Source organism: Mizuhopecten yessoensis, unplaced genomic scaffold, assembly GCF_002113885.1.
Source record: "Mizuhopecten yessoensis strain PY_sf001 unplaced genomic scaffold, ASM211388v2 scaffold7939, whole genome shotgun sequence".
NCBI lineage: Eukaryota > Metazoa > Mollusca > Bivalvia > Pectinida > Pectinidae > Mizuhopecten > Mizuhopecten yessoensis.
In genome coordinates this window covers 352,613-368,999 of record NW_018407298.1, presented here as the reverse complement: position 1 = coordinate 368,999, position 16,387 = coordinate 352,613, and the positions used below count along the sequence as shown (strand labels likewise).

At 40.1% G+C, this 16,387-nt stretch overlaps 1 long non-coding RNA gene across 1 annotated transcript; it reads right to left on the bottom strand.

Annotated features, from left to right (window-relative positions):
• Positions 1–11,936: 11,936 nt before the first annotated feature.
• LOC110454609 lies at positions 11,937–16,100 on the bottom strand. Its single transcript, XR_002463390.1, has 3 exons — positions 16,055–16,100; positions 13,480–13,611; positions 11,937–12,132 (listed from the first exon to the last, which is right to left on the bottom strand). It is a non-coding gene; the product is annotated as an uncharacterized LOC110454609 (long non-coding RNA).
• Between the last annotated feature and the right edge of the window lie 287 nt (positions 16,101–16,387).

Here is a 16,387-nt window from a genome sequence, read left to right as displayed (position 1 = left end):
TTCGTATCTCATGTATTTGCTAACCCTACTCCTCGTTGTTCTGTAGTTCGTATTTCAGGTATTTGCTAACCCTACTCTTCGTTGTTCTGTAGTTGGTATTTCATGTGTTTGATGACCCTATCCATCGTTGTTCTGTAGTTTGTATTTCGTGTGTTTGATAAACCTAAACTTTGTTGTTCTGTAGTTCGTATGTCAAGTGTTCGATAACCCTACCATCCGTTGTTCTGTAGTCTGAATGTCATGTGTTTCATAACCCTACCATCCATTGTTCTGTAGTTTGTATGTCATGTGCTTGATAACCCTACCCTTTGTTTTTCTTAGTTTGTATGTCATGTGCTTCATAACCCTACCATCCGTTGTTCTGTGTTGTTCTGTAGTTCGTATGTCATTTGTTTCATAACCCTACCATCCGTTGCTCTGTAGTTTGTATGTCATGTGTTCCATAACCCTACCCTTCGTTGTTCTGTACTTCGTATTTCATGTATTTGCTAAACCTACCCTTCGTTGTTTTGTAGTTTTTATTGCATGTATTTGATAACCCTACACTTCGTTGTTCTGTCATTTGTGTTATATGTGTTCGATCGCCCTACCCCTACCCTTCGTTGTTCTGTAGGTCGTATTCCATGTATTTGCTAGCCCTACTCTTCGTTGTTCTGTAGTCCGTATTTCATGTATTTTCTACCCCTACTCTGCGTTGTTCTGTAGTTCGTATTTCCTGTATTTGCTATCCCTACTCTTCGTTGTTCTGTAGCTCGTATTTCATGTGTTTGATAACCCTTCCCTTTGTTGTTCTGTAGTTTGTATTCCATGTGTTCGTATTTCATGTATTTGCTACCCCTGCTCTTCGTTGTTCTGTAGTTCGTACTTCATGTATTTGCTCACCCTACTCTTCGTTGTTCTGTAGTTGGTATTTCATGTGTTTGATGACCCTATCCATCGTTGTTCTGTAGTTTGTACTTCATGTGTTTGATAACCCTACCCTTCGTTGTTCTGTCATTTGTATTTCATGTGTTTGATAACCTTACCCTTTGCTGTTCAGTAGTTTGTATTTCATGTATTTGTTAGCCCCTCTCTTCGTTGTTCTGTAGTTCGTACTTCATGTATTTGCTAACCCTACTCCTCGTTGTTCTGTAGTTCGTATTTCCTGTATTTGCTATCCCTACTCTTCGTTGTTCTGTAGCTCGTATTTCATGTGTTTGATAACCCTTACTTTCGTTGTTCTGTAGTTTATATTTCGTGTGTTTGATAAACCTAACCTCTGTTGTTCTGTATTTCGTATTTCTTGTATTTGCTAACCCTACTCTTCGTCGTTCTGTAGTTCGTATGTCATGTGTTTTATAACCCTACCATCCGTTGTTCTGTAGTGTGTATTTCATGTGTTTGATAACCCAACACTTCGTTGTTCTGTAGTTTGTATTCATTGGTTTGACAGCCCTACCCTTCGTTTTTCTGTAGTTCGTATTTCATGTATTTGATAACCCTTCTCTTCGTTGTTCTGTAGTTCGTACTTCATGTATTTGCTCACCCTACTCTTTGTTGTTCTGTAGTTTGTATTCCATGTGTTCGTATTTCATGTATTTGCTATCCCGACGTTCCGTTGTTCTGTAGTTCGTATGTCAAGTGTTCGATAACCCTACCATCCGTTGTTCTGTGTTGTTCTGTAGTTCGTATGTCAAGTGTTCGATAACCCTACCATCCGTTGTTCTGTAGTCTGAATGTCATGTGTTTCATAACCCTACCATCCATTGTTCTGTAGTTTGTATGTCATGTTTTTCATAACCCTCCCCTTTGTTTTTCTTAGTTTGTATGTCATGTGTTTCATAGCCCTACCCTTTGTTTTTCTTAGTTTGTATGTCATGTGCTTCATAACCCTACCATCCGTTGTTCTGTGTTGTTCTGTAGTTCGTATGTCAAGTGTTCGATAACCCTACCATCCGTTGTTCTGTGTTGTTCTGTAGTTCGTATGTCAAGTGTTCGATAACCCTACCATCCGTTGTTCTGTAGTTTGTATTTCGTGTGTTTGATAAACCTAAACTTTGTTGTTCTGTAGTTCGTATTTCACGTATTTGCTAAACCTACCCTTCGTTGTTTTGTAGTTGGTATTTCATGTATTGGCTAACCCTACTCTTTGTTGTTCTGTAGTTTGTATTCCATGTGTTCGTATTTCATGTATTTGCTATCCCGACGTTCCGTTGTTCTGTAGTTCGTATGTCAAGTGTTCGATAACCCTACCATCCGTTGTTCTGTGTTGTTCTGTAGTTCGTATGTCAAGTGTTCGATAACCCTACCATCCGTTGTTCTGTAGTTTGTATGTCATGTTTTTCATAACCCTCCCCTTTGTTTTTCTTAGTTTGTATGTCATGTGTTTCATAACCCTACCATCCATTGTTCTGTAGTTTGTATGTCATGTTTTTCATAACCCTCCCCTTTGTTTTTCTTAGTTTGTATGTCATGTGTTTCATAACCCTACCCTTTGTTTTTCCTAGTTTGTATGTCATGTGCTTGATAACCATACCCTTTGTTGTTCTGTAGTTCGTATGTCATGTGTTTCATAACCCTACCATCCGTTGTTCTGTAGTTTGAATGTCATGTGTTTCATAACCCTACCCTTTGTTTTTCTTGGTTTGTATGTCATGTGCTTGATAACCATACCCTTTGTTATTTTGTAGTTTGTATTTCATGTATTTGCTAACCCTACCCTTCGTTGTTTTGTAGTTCGTATTTCATGTATTTACTAACCCTACTTTTCGTTGTTCTGTAGTTCGTTTGTCATGTGTCGGATAACTCTACCATCCGTTGTTCTGTAGTTTGTATTTCATGTGTTTGATAGCCCTACATCTCGTTGTTCTGTCGTTCGTATTTCATGTATTTGATAACCCTACCATCCGTTGTTCTGTAGTTTGTATGTCATGTGTTTCATAACCCTACCATTTGTTTTTCTTAGTTTGTATGTCATGTGCTTGATAACCATACCCTTTGTTGTTCTGTAGTTTGTATTTCATGTGTTTGATAACCCTACACTTCGTTGTTCTGTCATTTGTGTTATATGTGTTCGATCGCCCTACCCTTCGTTGTTTTGTAGTTCGTATGTCATGTGTTTGATAACCCTACCCTTTGTTGTTCTTTATTAGTATTTCATGTGTTTGATAACCCTACCCTTTGTTGTTCTTTATTAGTATTTCATGTGTTTGATAACCCTACACATCGTTGTTCTGTAGTTTGTATTTCATGTATTTGCTTACCCTACCCTTCGTTGTTCTGTAGTTCGTATTTCATGTATTTGCTACCCCTACCCTTTGTTGTTCTGTAGTTTGTATGTCATGTGTTTGATAACCCTACACTTCGTTGTTCTGTCATTTGTGTTATATGTGTTCGATCGCCCTACCCTTCGTTGTTCTGTAGTTCGTATTTCATGTATTTGCTAACCCTACCCTTTGTTGTTCTGTAGTTTGTAGTTCATGTATTTGCTAACCCTACACTTCGTTTTTCTGTCATTTGTATTTCATGTGTTTGATAAACCTACCCTTTGTTGTTCTGTAGTTTGTATTTCATGTATTTGCTTACCCTACCCTTCGTTGTTCTGTAGTTTGTATTTCATGTGTTTGATAACCCTACACTTCGTTGTTCTGTATTTTATATTTCTTGTGTTTGATAACCCTACCCTTCGTTGTTCTGTAGTGTGTAGTTCATGTATTTGCTAACCCTACACTTCGTTTTTCTGTCATTTGTATTTCATGTGTTTGATAAACCTACCCTTCGTTGTTCTGTAGTTTGTATTCCATGTGTTGGATAACCCTACTCTTCGTTGTTCTGTAGTTGGTATTTCATTTGTTTGATAACCCTACCCTTTGTTGTTCTGTAGTTTGTATTTTATGTGTTCGATAACCCTACTCTCCGTTGTTCTGTCGTTCGTATTTCATGTATTTGCAAACCCTACCATCCGTTGTTCTGTAGTTTGTATTTCATGTGTTTGATAACCCTACACTTCGTTGTTTGGAATTTCGTATTTTATGTATTTGCTTACCCTACCCTTCGTTGTTCTGTAGTTCGTATTTCATGTGTTTGATAACCCTACACTTCGTTGTTCTGTCGTTCGTATTTCATGTATTTGCTAACCCTACCATCCGTTGTTCTGTAGTTATTATTTCATTGGTTTGATAACCCTACCCTTCGTTATTCTGTAATTTAATTTGTATTTCATGTTCCTCCTTTTTTCGAGACTCATAGTTCAATCTTTAATTTAAACAGTTTGGTTCTTATGATGGTTAGAACAGAATGATATTTACAGAAGAAGATGTTTTAAAGTTCATTAAACCATTTCAAGCGATATTCCTATTGAACTACTGGAGATACTTTCGGAAATATGTTTCGATATTTACACATGGTACCTGCTCATAATTTCCATTCACAAACGCTCGTGAAATACAGACAATCATCGTGCTTAGCATGAGCTTCTTATGGCCGAGATCGTATCCTATATGTTCTAACTCATTAGCTGTTTTGTCTGAGATTAGTGTCACTAATGTACCTAGGACAGTTAATTGAGTGTTACAATGTTCTTAACATTAAATTGACTGATAAGATCACGTGGTGTTTGCGATGAGAATGGTGTCAAATGGTTGGACGTTGGCTGCACATAGAGAAACCATGTGGATGCATCGACGGGATTTCACATACTATTCAGACATCGCCATTACTGTTGTGTTCAAACCTAACTGTCTATCAATAAAAATTGTCGCACGGAATAAGGATTCACAGGCCTTAAGCCTGAGGAAACCACATTTCGTATGATGACTAAGTTACGGAATGGTGCCCCTTACTTCCTAAGAGCTGGTGCTATGTTAAGTATATACCCGTAAAACAAAAATATTTTACACAATATACTACCGTCCACACACTGCGACAGCCTGCCATTATAAAACACATATCACAACCGATCAACAGGGCATTACGAATTTAAAAAATTAATGTTAAACATATAATACACATTTTGAAAATATGTAGAGAAAAAACTCTATATAAGCATCGACGATGCGTAATGTCACGTATAGTTTGTGTGTACGCCCTTTCCAATCTCTTTTTCAAATATAAAAAAGCGAAGTTTTCGTGTTTGGTCCCGATCCTCAATACAAGGCATCTCTCTACACAGCAGATTAACCGTGTATAGCTTACACTCGTATCCACCATATAGGCACACCACATGTATCAGTATACGGGAGAATCATTACGTACATATACAGTTAACGATGTGTTACATGATCACACTTGGAAAATTCAAAAGTCACCTCCTAACACAGGCGGTCTCTAAAGGAGATGGCTGCATTATAGTGGGTTAAACTATCTAATATCTTCATCATACATAATACGTTATCGAATAAGGACATTTGTCTCATCATATGAGGTATAAATGTGTTATCTGGAAAATAAATTTCAGTGATTTTAGAAAAGACATGGACAATTTTAACAGCTTTGCTGTCATAAATCAATTTATAAAAAACAACATCTTAATACAGAACGAACTGTCAACAGACTGCCAAATTATTTTTAAATTGATTCCTTTTTTACGAGAAATCAGGATAGGGGGCCTGAAAAACGCTCTTATATAACATAAAAATGGCACAGCTCTAAAATATGTAAGTGAATTATTACCACAATAGATCTAGATAGTCATTTTGACACATCATAACCTACGCAACTCAAATCGATAAAGACAAAATTAATTATAGGCTGCAAATAACGCGCCATTCTTTCTTCCTGCAGTCAACTTATCGATCGAGGATCAAACCATGCGAATTATAAGACATGCACCGCCAGTAAGAGACAGAAACCACAAACACATTGATTGTTGACGCACGGCTTTACTGGGCACCAAACCGAAAAACGAAGACGCACACTAATAAAATCACCTAGAACCCAGTATCGGACAGTATATCCGGAAACATAATACACGGTAGTGGCGCTACCACTTTTCTCTATAAAAAAAAAAGGGGGGCATATCCCACAGTTTGAATAGTCTTGTTGCGAGAAGATAGCTACACACCACTGCTGGCTTGGTTATCTGACCAAGTGTGTACATAGACATAAATACAAAACACTAGTACCTTAACTCAAAGTCAGAAATCTACCCAGTTCAATTGTACATAATAAAGTCCCTATAACGGTTAGGGAGATTGCACTCGCGCCTTGGACGAGAGGACGTAGTAGGTTCAGGGTGTATTTTGTCCAGAGGTGGCAACACAGGAGTACTGCTATCGTCGTCACTTGTTATAGGATCACGTGAATCATCATCGGACGGTAGAAAGTGCTGAGGTGGCACTGAGATCACCATGGGGATGTCCGGGATTCGAGATGTAGGAGCCTCCTTTTGAAGGACTGTTGAATCATCCTCCTCGTCATCAGTAGACCCGTATGCCATTGAGAAACCAGGGAAAGCATTGTCCACAATAGTATTGGCTACTTTGTAGCAGTCGGTGAGTTTTACACGATAAGCGGTAGACCGCAATTGGTTGCCAACACACTTCTGAATGTTACACCACGCTCCCTCCACTTTAACGATGGGATATCGGTCTCGTGCTTTGGTTTTGTTCCTGTCCGAATATAGGTACACAAGATCACCTACGCGAATAGTCGGACACTTAGGGATTAAGCCTGATGGGGATTTGGACTTCTCACTGAAAGCATGGTTGGCTTGGCGGGTGTTATGTTGCTCCAATATAAGTGTCTGGTCATCCAATGGGATTTGTTGGTTGAGGAAATGATCACTATGAGACCACATTTCTCTTGATGACAGACCACGATTACGAATTCTGGTATTGACACGGGCAGTCGCCAAGGAAAGAAGTAGTGGTGTCACTGCTCGGCATGATGGATCTTGGAGAAGAATTTCATCTTCCAACTCCTGAATAGCCCTTTCTGCCACAGGGTTCTTGTTGGTGTTCTTCGGGTTACCAATTTCAATCGCTAAACGATATTGTGCGAGAAGTTCGTCACCTACTAGAGCTTTGAATCCTGGAGCGGCATCGGACCGTAGAACGGCAAAAGGACCACCCAATGGACTGAGTGGAATGCACAGACGAAGGAGACCCTCCCTGAGCGAATCTCGACGTTCATTCTCAAGTAGCATAGTTGAGGTGTACGATGTAACACATTCCCGTATAAGGAGGATGAATTGACGTTCACGTTTGATGACATCAGCAGCAAACTGATTGCCTACTGTTGCCGTGGGAACAGTTGTACTCTGGGTTGCCAAGAACGAAGGGGTTTTCCTCAGGGACGCGTACTGATGGCAACTGTCAGTGACACGGTGGATAGCCCTGTCAATGTCTAGAGCGTATAAATATCTGTTGACAACGGACTTGAGTTGATGATTGCTGGGGTGTCCTAGCTTAATGTGAAGAGCTGTAAGTAGGCCATCGAGAACCTGTCGTGGAACTATGTTATCTGTCACTTTTGAGAACGGAATGTTGCGTTTGACGACCAGTAGTCCATCCTTTGAGAAGGAAGCAACATTGACATATCGTTTGACGTCCTTGACAGTTGTCTGCTTCTTCGATAGGCGAGTGCCTTGTTTGAGATGGGCACAAGTGCGGCGCAAGTCGCCAAACTCCGATTGAATACCAAGCCAGGCTAACCGACTAAGGAAGGGCATTTGAGCAGTTCCGTTAAGGATCTCATCAGAACAGATGCTGCGCACAACGGAATCCGTCTTTAACCTCACAAAAGTACAGACCTGACATGTTGGGTCTTCACAAGAGGGGGCATTACGGCTGGCAAAGTCAGATGGAAGAATAGAGGACAAGAACGTAGTTACACGTGGACTAGCGGAGAACTCCCCTCGACAAAGCTTTTCGAAGGCTTGAACGCATGGCTTACTGTCGGTAAGGATACAAGCATTGAGGGCAGACTGAATTATATATGGGGAAAAATGTTCGATCGCAGCTGCAATAGAGAGCGCTTCTATCTCGCATGGAAGCCACCGCGTTTGGTTCTTCCGCAACTTGGCACTGAAGAACCCGCCAAGCTCAGTTTTTCTATCACGTGTGACATAGAGAGTAGCCCCTAGACCAGGATTCTTTACTGCACCATCAGTCACGATCCAGAGCTGGTCCTGGGGTCGAGGCAGTGTGATAGTACGGTTGGATAACAGTGCTTTTTGTGCTTTGTCGAAAGCACAGATCAATTCATCCGACCACGCAATACTGTCCTTTGACTCGCGTCCTGCTACTGCATTATCGAAGGGTGCAGTAAGATTCGAGCAGTCCTTCATAACTCTTGCCAACACTTTGTAGGCGCCGATCGGGCATGTGGATAGAGTAGATATCCGATCGGGACTCGCAGGGATTGTTCCAAGACACCATATCCATCCCAATATGGAAGTTTGCATGGTAGCTATCACGTTCTTTGTTGTAGAGAGGCTCAAGCCACTCTGACTTAGTGCTCTCAACTCATCTGTCCAGTTGTCTAAAAGCTCCTCCAGGGTGTTACCACCACAATAAAGGTCATCTGCGACTTTCGCGATACACCCCTTTTCCACAGGACCACCAAGTACTCGGCATGTTAGCTCTTCAAGGGCGGTTTCAGAACCGGGCATTCCCATAGCACATCTTGCGTAGACTCGGACTCCCTTGAATAGTGTGGCTACCCCACAGTACTTCATTGAATCCCGCGACAACGGAATCTGGTAAAATGCCTTTGTAAGGTCTGTGTCGATGATGTATTTCCATTGCGCAATCTGGCGGAGGGTGGAGTCCACGTCCGGCATAAGGGATGGCTGCGGTTTGGCATAGCGACCGACATCTGCAAAGGCGGTAACCAGACGGAAACCGACATTTGGCTTCTTAATCAAGAATGATGGGTTCACATACTCAACAGCCATGTTGACGTCTTCTGGTCGTTTAAATACGCCTATACCCTCTAGCTCGTCGAATTTCTGTTGAAGTTCGCCCAGTTGTTTTCGGGAGTACTGAGGTACCCTCCCCTTTCTCTGGGGGGGGGGCTGAACTGGCCCCATATTTACATGCTCCTGGAAGGGGCCTACTGCACCATTGTACCTAGCAAATATCGGGTTGAAAACCTCATCAAACTCTTTAAGAACAGCTTTAAATTTGGCCTTCATGTCACATGGCATGATGTTGTCAGAATCAAGGTTGACAAGATCAGAGTGATGAACTGTTCTTGGACATTTGGATATTTTGGGTGACACAGGAGCGTCACCCGAGGCTGATTTGTCGGGAAGGAATGTACTACGGGCAATGCAGAAGTGTTCATTCTTCTTCACCAGTTGAGGTTCTCATGTGAGATTAGGAATGCGAATCTTGCCAGAGATACTAGATATGATGGAAGGTTGAGGCCAGTTGGATTTAGTATTGTTGACTGATGCATGTGGTTCCACCGCCACCTTTGCACCAAGCTCCTCAGGGAGTTCTACTTCCAAGTACTCTCCTGGCCAGACAGTATCATATCTCCTGTTGCGCCGCTATCAATGATAAGGCGCACAGTATTATGGCCATGGAACACATCCAGATATGGTGACTGTAGTATTTTGACCCTGGCAATGACGGAGGGTTGGGGCTCCTCACTCTCTGGATATGGCTCCACCTCCTCGTAGCACATTTCCGCAATCTGCCGTGTTCTAGCAAAGAACTTCTGGTCCTGTGCGGGGAGGAAGCTGCATTTACTTAAAAAATTGTCACTTGCCCTTCCTTCAGCTTTGCATAACGGACAAGACTTCCAGCTCTTTCTAAATGGTTTCGACTGTTTGGGACGAAACGATGCAGCGGCTCGAATAGTTTTAGCGTCCTCAGTTGTTTGAAGTTCTTCTCGTAGTGAATCGAGAGCTTGCGATATTTCCGGCTTTATTGACGCAAGCGTGCGTGATCGTAATTCTGTACCGTACGCTGCTTCATGAGTTTAGGAAGGTTACTGTGAATGAGCCTTAACCAGGTTAATGCAACAAAATTTTCCAGAGACGGTGAAAGTTCATCTTCATCAATTCGCTCACAATGATGGGTGATGCCTGAATCTCTGTTTAATAGGTTGTCCTCAGCCTTTGGTATAAGTCCTCCGGTCTCTCCGTAGGTTCTAATTTAATGGAGCAAAAGTCGATTAGATGGGCCCCTGTCGACTCAAACCCATAATGAAGACGAATCTGTTGCCAAAGGAATTCAACTGACGTGGAATTTTTCACAATAGTATTTCTAGAAAGTTTGGGGGCATAGTTAGCAATTTGTCCTAACATTAATTTCAACTTTCCCACTTTTTGATCACGTGTNTTAATTTAATGGAGCAAAAGTCGATTAGATGGGCCCCTGTCGACTGAAACCCATAATGAAGACGAATCTGTTGCCTAAGGAATTCAACTGACGTGGAATTTTTCACAAATAGTATTTCTAGAAAGTTTGGGGGCATAGTTAGCAATTTGTCCTAACATTAATTTCAACTTTCCCACTTTTTGATCACGTGTCCGCCGCCTTGCTTCGGGTACAGGTTCGCCATCATCCGCAAAACCCCTGTGCTGTGTTGTTCTCGTTTTCTTCTGCCATTGTACGCCATCAACCAGAAACGGGGCAAAGTTGGGGTCTAGAGAAAGGGTATACATGAGATTCTGCCTCCAATTCTCAAAAGAATTGACTGTTTCAGTTTTTGTAAGGCACCATTGTTTCGGGGCCCTGTGCGTGTTAGCCATTTTTATCAAGTGCGTTCCACAGTAGAGATGACACTACGATGCGGTTTTAGACTGTTACCTTATTGTGCGTGGACGATTCGTTTCTTCATACGTTTGTTGGAAGATGTGAGTTCATATATACCGCTGCCACCACGCCAGTAAGAGACAGAAACCACAAACACACTTGATTGTTGACGTACGGCTTTACTGGGCACCAAACCGGAAAACGAAGACACACACTAATAATATGACCTAGAACCCGGTATCGGACAGTAGATCCGGAAACATAATACACGGTAGTGGCGCAACATATACTTTCGATGCTTGCCTACAAATAGGAACATTAACCATAACGTTTTGAAGACTAAACAAACTCGATATTGGTCAAAGGCACTGTTCAAGTTTACCTAACAATTACATTTTTTGGAATGAAACACAATACGAATTTGATCTGGAATTATGTATTTTATTTCGTTTTCCAGTGCCACCTATACCCACAACCGTTATGTTCCTAAATGTTGTTTAGTTTAAATATTATGATATAAAAAGATCTCATTTCTACAGAAGTTTTCGAAGAGAGTTGTTTATTGAAAGGGAAAACCGGTGATTGAAAAAACAAAATGTTGATTATCTACGATAAGACTGTATCCAGGTTTTACATTTTCATTTAATACTATAATAGTAGACGGATACCCTAGCTACAGGTTAGATTGTAGTGTTGGTTCCTTTCGTGTTAAACTGTGAACATAATGCCTTCATGACACATTTCCAATCCTTAAAACACGCGAAGAACACATGCGTTGCATCACTCTTGTCCTGCCATGTCCTGACAGTGAGTATCTCGCCAGCCTTGCTTTCTCCTAGCATGGCTTCGTCAAACGCCATCACCGGATACCAACACATGTCATGCGTAAAGTGTGTGTAGTATTTAGTAAAGACCGCCTCCGTCGCGCAGTCAGTGAAAAACTTAAAATACTGGATAGTGGTCACATGTTGATTTGTATCTAAATCGCTAAATCTCGTCAGCACAGTCGTACTGTACGCGTCCTCGGGCATGTCAGGGACGCTTGGCATTGTCGGTAAACGGCCCTGGTTCTCCACGATATCGGCGAAGCGACTGACATACCAGTCCGGAAGTGGCTGTGGTCTCCGCGAATTCCCGTTAATGTGGACAAACTTTAAATAGAACTCTCCCAACAATTCCTTGGTGATGTAATTTGATAGTCTAACTTTTAAAACATAGGATGTCGTACCCACTTGAAACATGGTTGAGGATGCAAGAATCTTTTACTTTCCATATTTCGTGACGAGATGGATTTGTTGGGTAAGTTTATACGACATATCGACCGTGAACAACATGTTATTCGTATCACGAAACAAATCTACTTGATCTGCAAATACCGATGATTGTTGTGGAATAAAGCATCCTTCGATAAACATCTCCGCAATACGCCACAATGCCAGATTATCTGAAAAAGACAATACTGAACTAATTGGTTTACTTCTTAACTTGTAGTATAGCAATTTAATTTATGTGGCACACTCCTTTCAGTGGATTTTGAAGGAGCGGTACAATTACTGGAATTGTAGTCTGAAGACGTGGCACAGTGTTTTAGTGGAACTTACATGAGTAATAAGCCTGCAGAATTGAGACAAGGGTTGTCATAGTATCCTAAGTGAGTTGGAATGGTATTCTAAATAACTAGTGCCTACTGCATGGATGAAACAATGGTTTCACGTGGATTTTGTGCGACAAGGGTTCCCAGTCGGGTTTGAGGAAGTAAAGTAAGCTTTCCAGTGACCAGTTGAGCCTGAAGGAATGAGATAAGTTCTATAGCGTATTACTGAGTGTAACAAGGGTTCCCAGTGCAATCTAGAGATTTGATAAAATCGTGTATGTGGTTATACTGCTATAATGGATTTGAGCGAAAACGTTTTTTAAGTTTAAACGTTTCAATTGAAGACGTTGTGAACATATTATCATATCATTTCTCTTAATGTCTCTTTCATTTACATTATTCGTAAGTATAGAGAATTCATGTGTTTTCAACATAGAACAATCTATGAAAACATACGTACGCGACTATGAATGAAGGTGATAATATATATATTATCCTAATTATCCAACAAATGCTTTACGTTGAATTTGAGCTGTATACTAATTTAAGTTGAGTATAAAGGAGCGATACAATTATTTCTAATGAAGTCTGAAGGAGTTGCACCATGGTGATTGTCGAGTCTGAAGGAGTGACAGAACTGTCCAGGGTGAAAAAGGGGTGTAAGAAATGTCTATGCCTAGGTTTTCGGTGACCAGCAGCTTAGCCTGATGAAATGAGACAAGGATTCCTTTTTGAATATTAATGAGTGTGACAAGGGCTCAAGGTGGAGTCTAAAGAGTTTGACAAGGATTCCCAGTGTAATCTGATGAGTTAGACAAATGTTTCCTGAGGAGTCTAAATAGTTAGACAAAGGTGTCCTGTGGAGTCTAAATAGTTAGACAAGGGTAGCCTGTGCAGTCAAGATTTTGACAAGGGTAACCAGCGGAGTTAAAAGAGTTAGACAAGGGTTCCAAGTGGAGTCTTGAGAGTTAGACATTAGTTTCCTGTGGAGTCTAAAGAGTTACACAAGGGTTCCCAGTGGAGTCTTGAGAGTTCTTCAATGGTTTCCTTTGGAGTTTAATAATTAAACAAGGGTTCCAGCCACTTATAACATAATAATCAAATTGGGTCTTTCATTAAGAATCTCCCGAAAAAAATGAAGAGTGATAACAATTTAAACATGTTAAGTGCATACACATTTTAAACTGAAGTACTTACTTGTCCTATCAAAGGGATTAAACGGAAGTCCGTGGAAGAGAACTTCTGCTTTACTCCTAGAAGCATGGAGAATTTCTGCGGACATTATCGACAAGGCCAACAATCGTGTTCACAGATGAGTCAAGGCTACAACTAAAATTACAATGTAACGTTAGAAGGATTATATTCTTGCATGTTAATTGCAGAAAGAATAATAAACAAATATAAGTTCACCTACAGACTTGTAAGATTACATTACATGCGGACAACTGATACTTTCAATAACAGATGCACTTGGTTAACATTATTATAATTGAAGTTACAGCTTCTGGCAAGTGGTAAACAGTTTCTTTCCATATATTTAAAACGTTCATAGGAGATAATAAATTCATAGGAGATTATTTCACAAAGTTCGGAATAATACACCTGTGGTGTAGTGCTATACTTGGAGCACCCTTTACATGTTTTTATATGGAAAATACGAAAATTGATGACTTTATTGATCAACCAGTGTAATGTCTTCAGCTTTTTCTTGGAATATTTGACGAAATCAAACAAGCTATTCCAAAGCACATTTGCCTCGACATTTCTTGTGCTTGGTTTTAACTTTCTGTGTTAGATAATTGTGCTTATATCATTATTTTTGCAGCAATGGAAGACTGTCTTCTGTGTGTTGTCCGTTTGATCGCTTTAAGCAAATACTTGTGGATTCAACTCCTTGAACATATAGTTTTTTATTTAAGTTCGCTTTAATAGAAAAAGGTACTCGATAAATTAGCAGACGACAAAATAGCATCTGTAAAATAACATATACACTTTACAGATCACTTTTCCTAATGCTATGTATAATAGGTTCTTGCTTTATCATAGTGTATAGAACAGCAAGCTGGGGTGTTTCCAAAAGCTTTTTCTTTTTAGATAATGCCACCTGTCTACCGGCATTTTTATTATTCACATACTAGCGACAAGGTCATATATTGTACCATTAAAGCTTTCAAAGTGTCCTTCACCTTGCTCTACATTCTTTCTCTGATTAATGCACATGTGTCCATAACATTCCTATTTTAAGCTGAACCCCCCATGGTACTGAAGATTCGTGTTCATGAATAACATACCTTAGGCATAAAAAAATACCCAAGGGTATATCAAACTTGAGTCAGACCTTCGACAAACCCTTCGTTCAGACCCTAAATTACATCAGAAACCTTCTGATTTTGACGAAATGCATCCATGTCGGATGAATGGAATTGTTCACCATTGAGATCGGGGTATATCCTCACTATCTCGGTAAGAGACTTCCTTGTCTAATCCTAAGGTACATAATAATTGTATGTGGTCACGTCAAAAATGAATTGACGCAACGTAAGCAATACATGGACCCCGTAACGTTAACATTACATTATGTATGATTTGGGGATCTCTACGTTTCAATCCCAGTGTGAGACAAAGGTATCTCCGGAACACCTAAGAGAAGCAAGTTTTTCATAGGAATGTTCTGTATTTGACACTTGTAACTTAAATACACAGAAGCAGATTTAATAATCCATTAAACAAGTGATGTAAAACAAGAAATTCTCTGTTATTTTAGCAATTAACAAAAACTCAGTTATGTCGTCCGAAAAGTGTAACCTGTGCATCTTCTATGGGCCCTACATAGAATTGATATTGTACTCTCATTTCAGTCTATATAGCAACTTAGAATTAAAACAAAATCCAAAACGGTCTGACATACCCTAATTGAAAGCTACTAATGACATATTTTATGTAGACGCAGCATCACGCAATGTATAGTTTGCTTACATATTGCTGTGTGTGTTAATCCGGTGCTGAATCCTCCATTGAACACTTATGCATTCTGTTTCACTTAATTGATTTATAACACTGGTTGCTGTGTACATTAGTATAGGTCTCCATGTTTTGCCTTCTATGATATATTATAAACAAAAACAAAATATGGAAACTTTATTTATTTTACAACAATGATGAAACAAAGTTTCATAACTTATATTAATCACTCTTGTTGGCCCGGATGTAAGCGCATGGAGGGGGTCTTAATGTGGGAAGAAACTGGAGTATCCGGAGAAAACCCACGTGATCTGGCAGGTGACCCCATACCTTTCCACGTCCGGTCGGAGAACCGAACTGGCCGCTACTGCGCCGCCCGCCTACCAAAGTCCTGATACACAAGTCAGGGGTTTATCTTTAAAAAACGTTAGGGAACCAATATTTCCAAATTTCTCAAATGCATTTTTGTGCGAATCGAAAAAAAAAACTGTTCATTCCAGTTGCTCTTCAGGGTTAAAAAATATATTGAATTGTCACCCTCTGGATATCGCTATAGTCAGTGTTTAGATCTATCACGCTTTACCGTCCGGGTACGAGCAATATCTGTGTACGTACTTGGAACAAATCAACTGTCAGCCACCTACACAGAATACCCCAGCCTTCACATAATAGCAATAAAACACTACCAACCTTTTTAACGATGAATCATCTCCTGCAAAAAACTTAATGTCCATGGATTCAACCATTATCACCCTATACTATCATAATAAAACCTTCTGACAAAGAAGCCGGTTACACTGGGTATACTTACCTTTACTTGTCCTAAGTAAGATGGTTGACACACTTAAACAAACTACGTACTTTGATCCTTGCAGTAGGTGTGTTTTTGAATTAGTTAGGTGTGACCGACTCAACTACATAGTGCATCGTCAGATAAATTATTCCAGTCACTAACTACATGTACACGTGACGAAAAGATTGATTTTTCTTCTATCAAGACAAGAATGTTTCTAGATTAGTGTTTTTGTCTTTTTCAACTGTAGTCGCCATGAGGTTCAAATGAAACAGATACTTACAATAATAATATACAGCATTTGATAAAGCGCCCTATCTAGCTATAATAAGCCACTCTAATGCGCTTTAC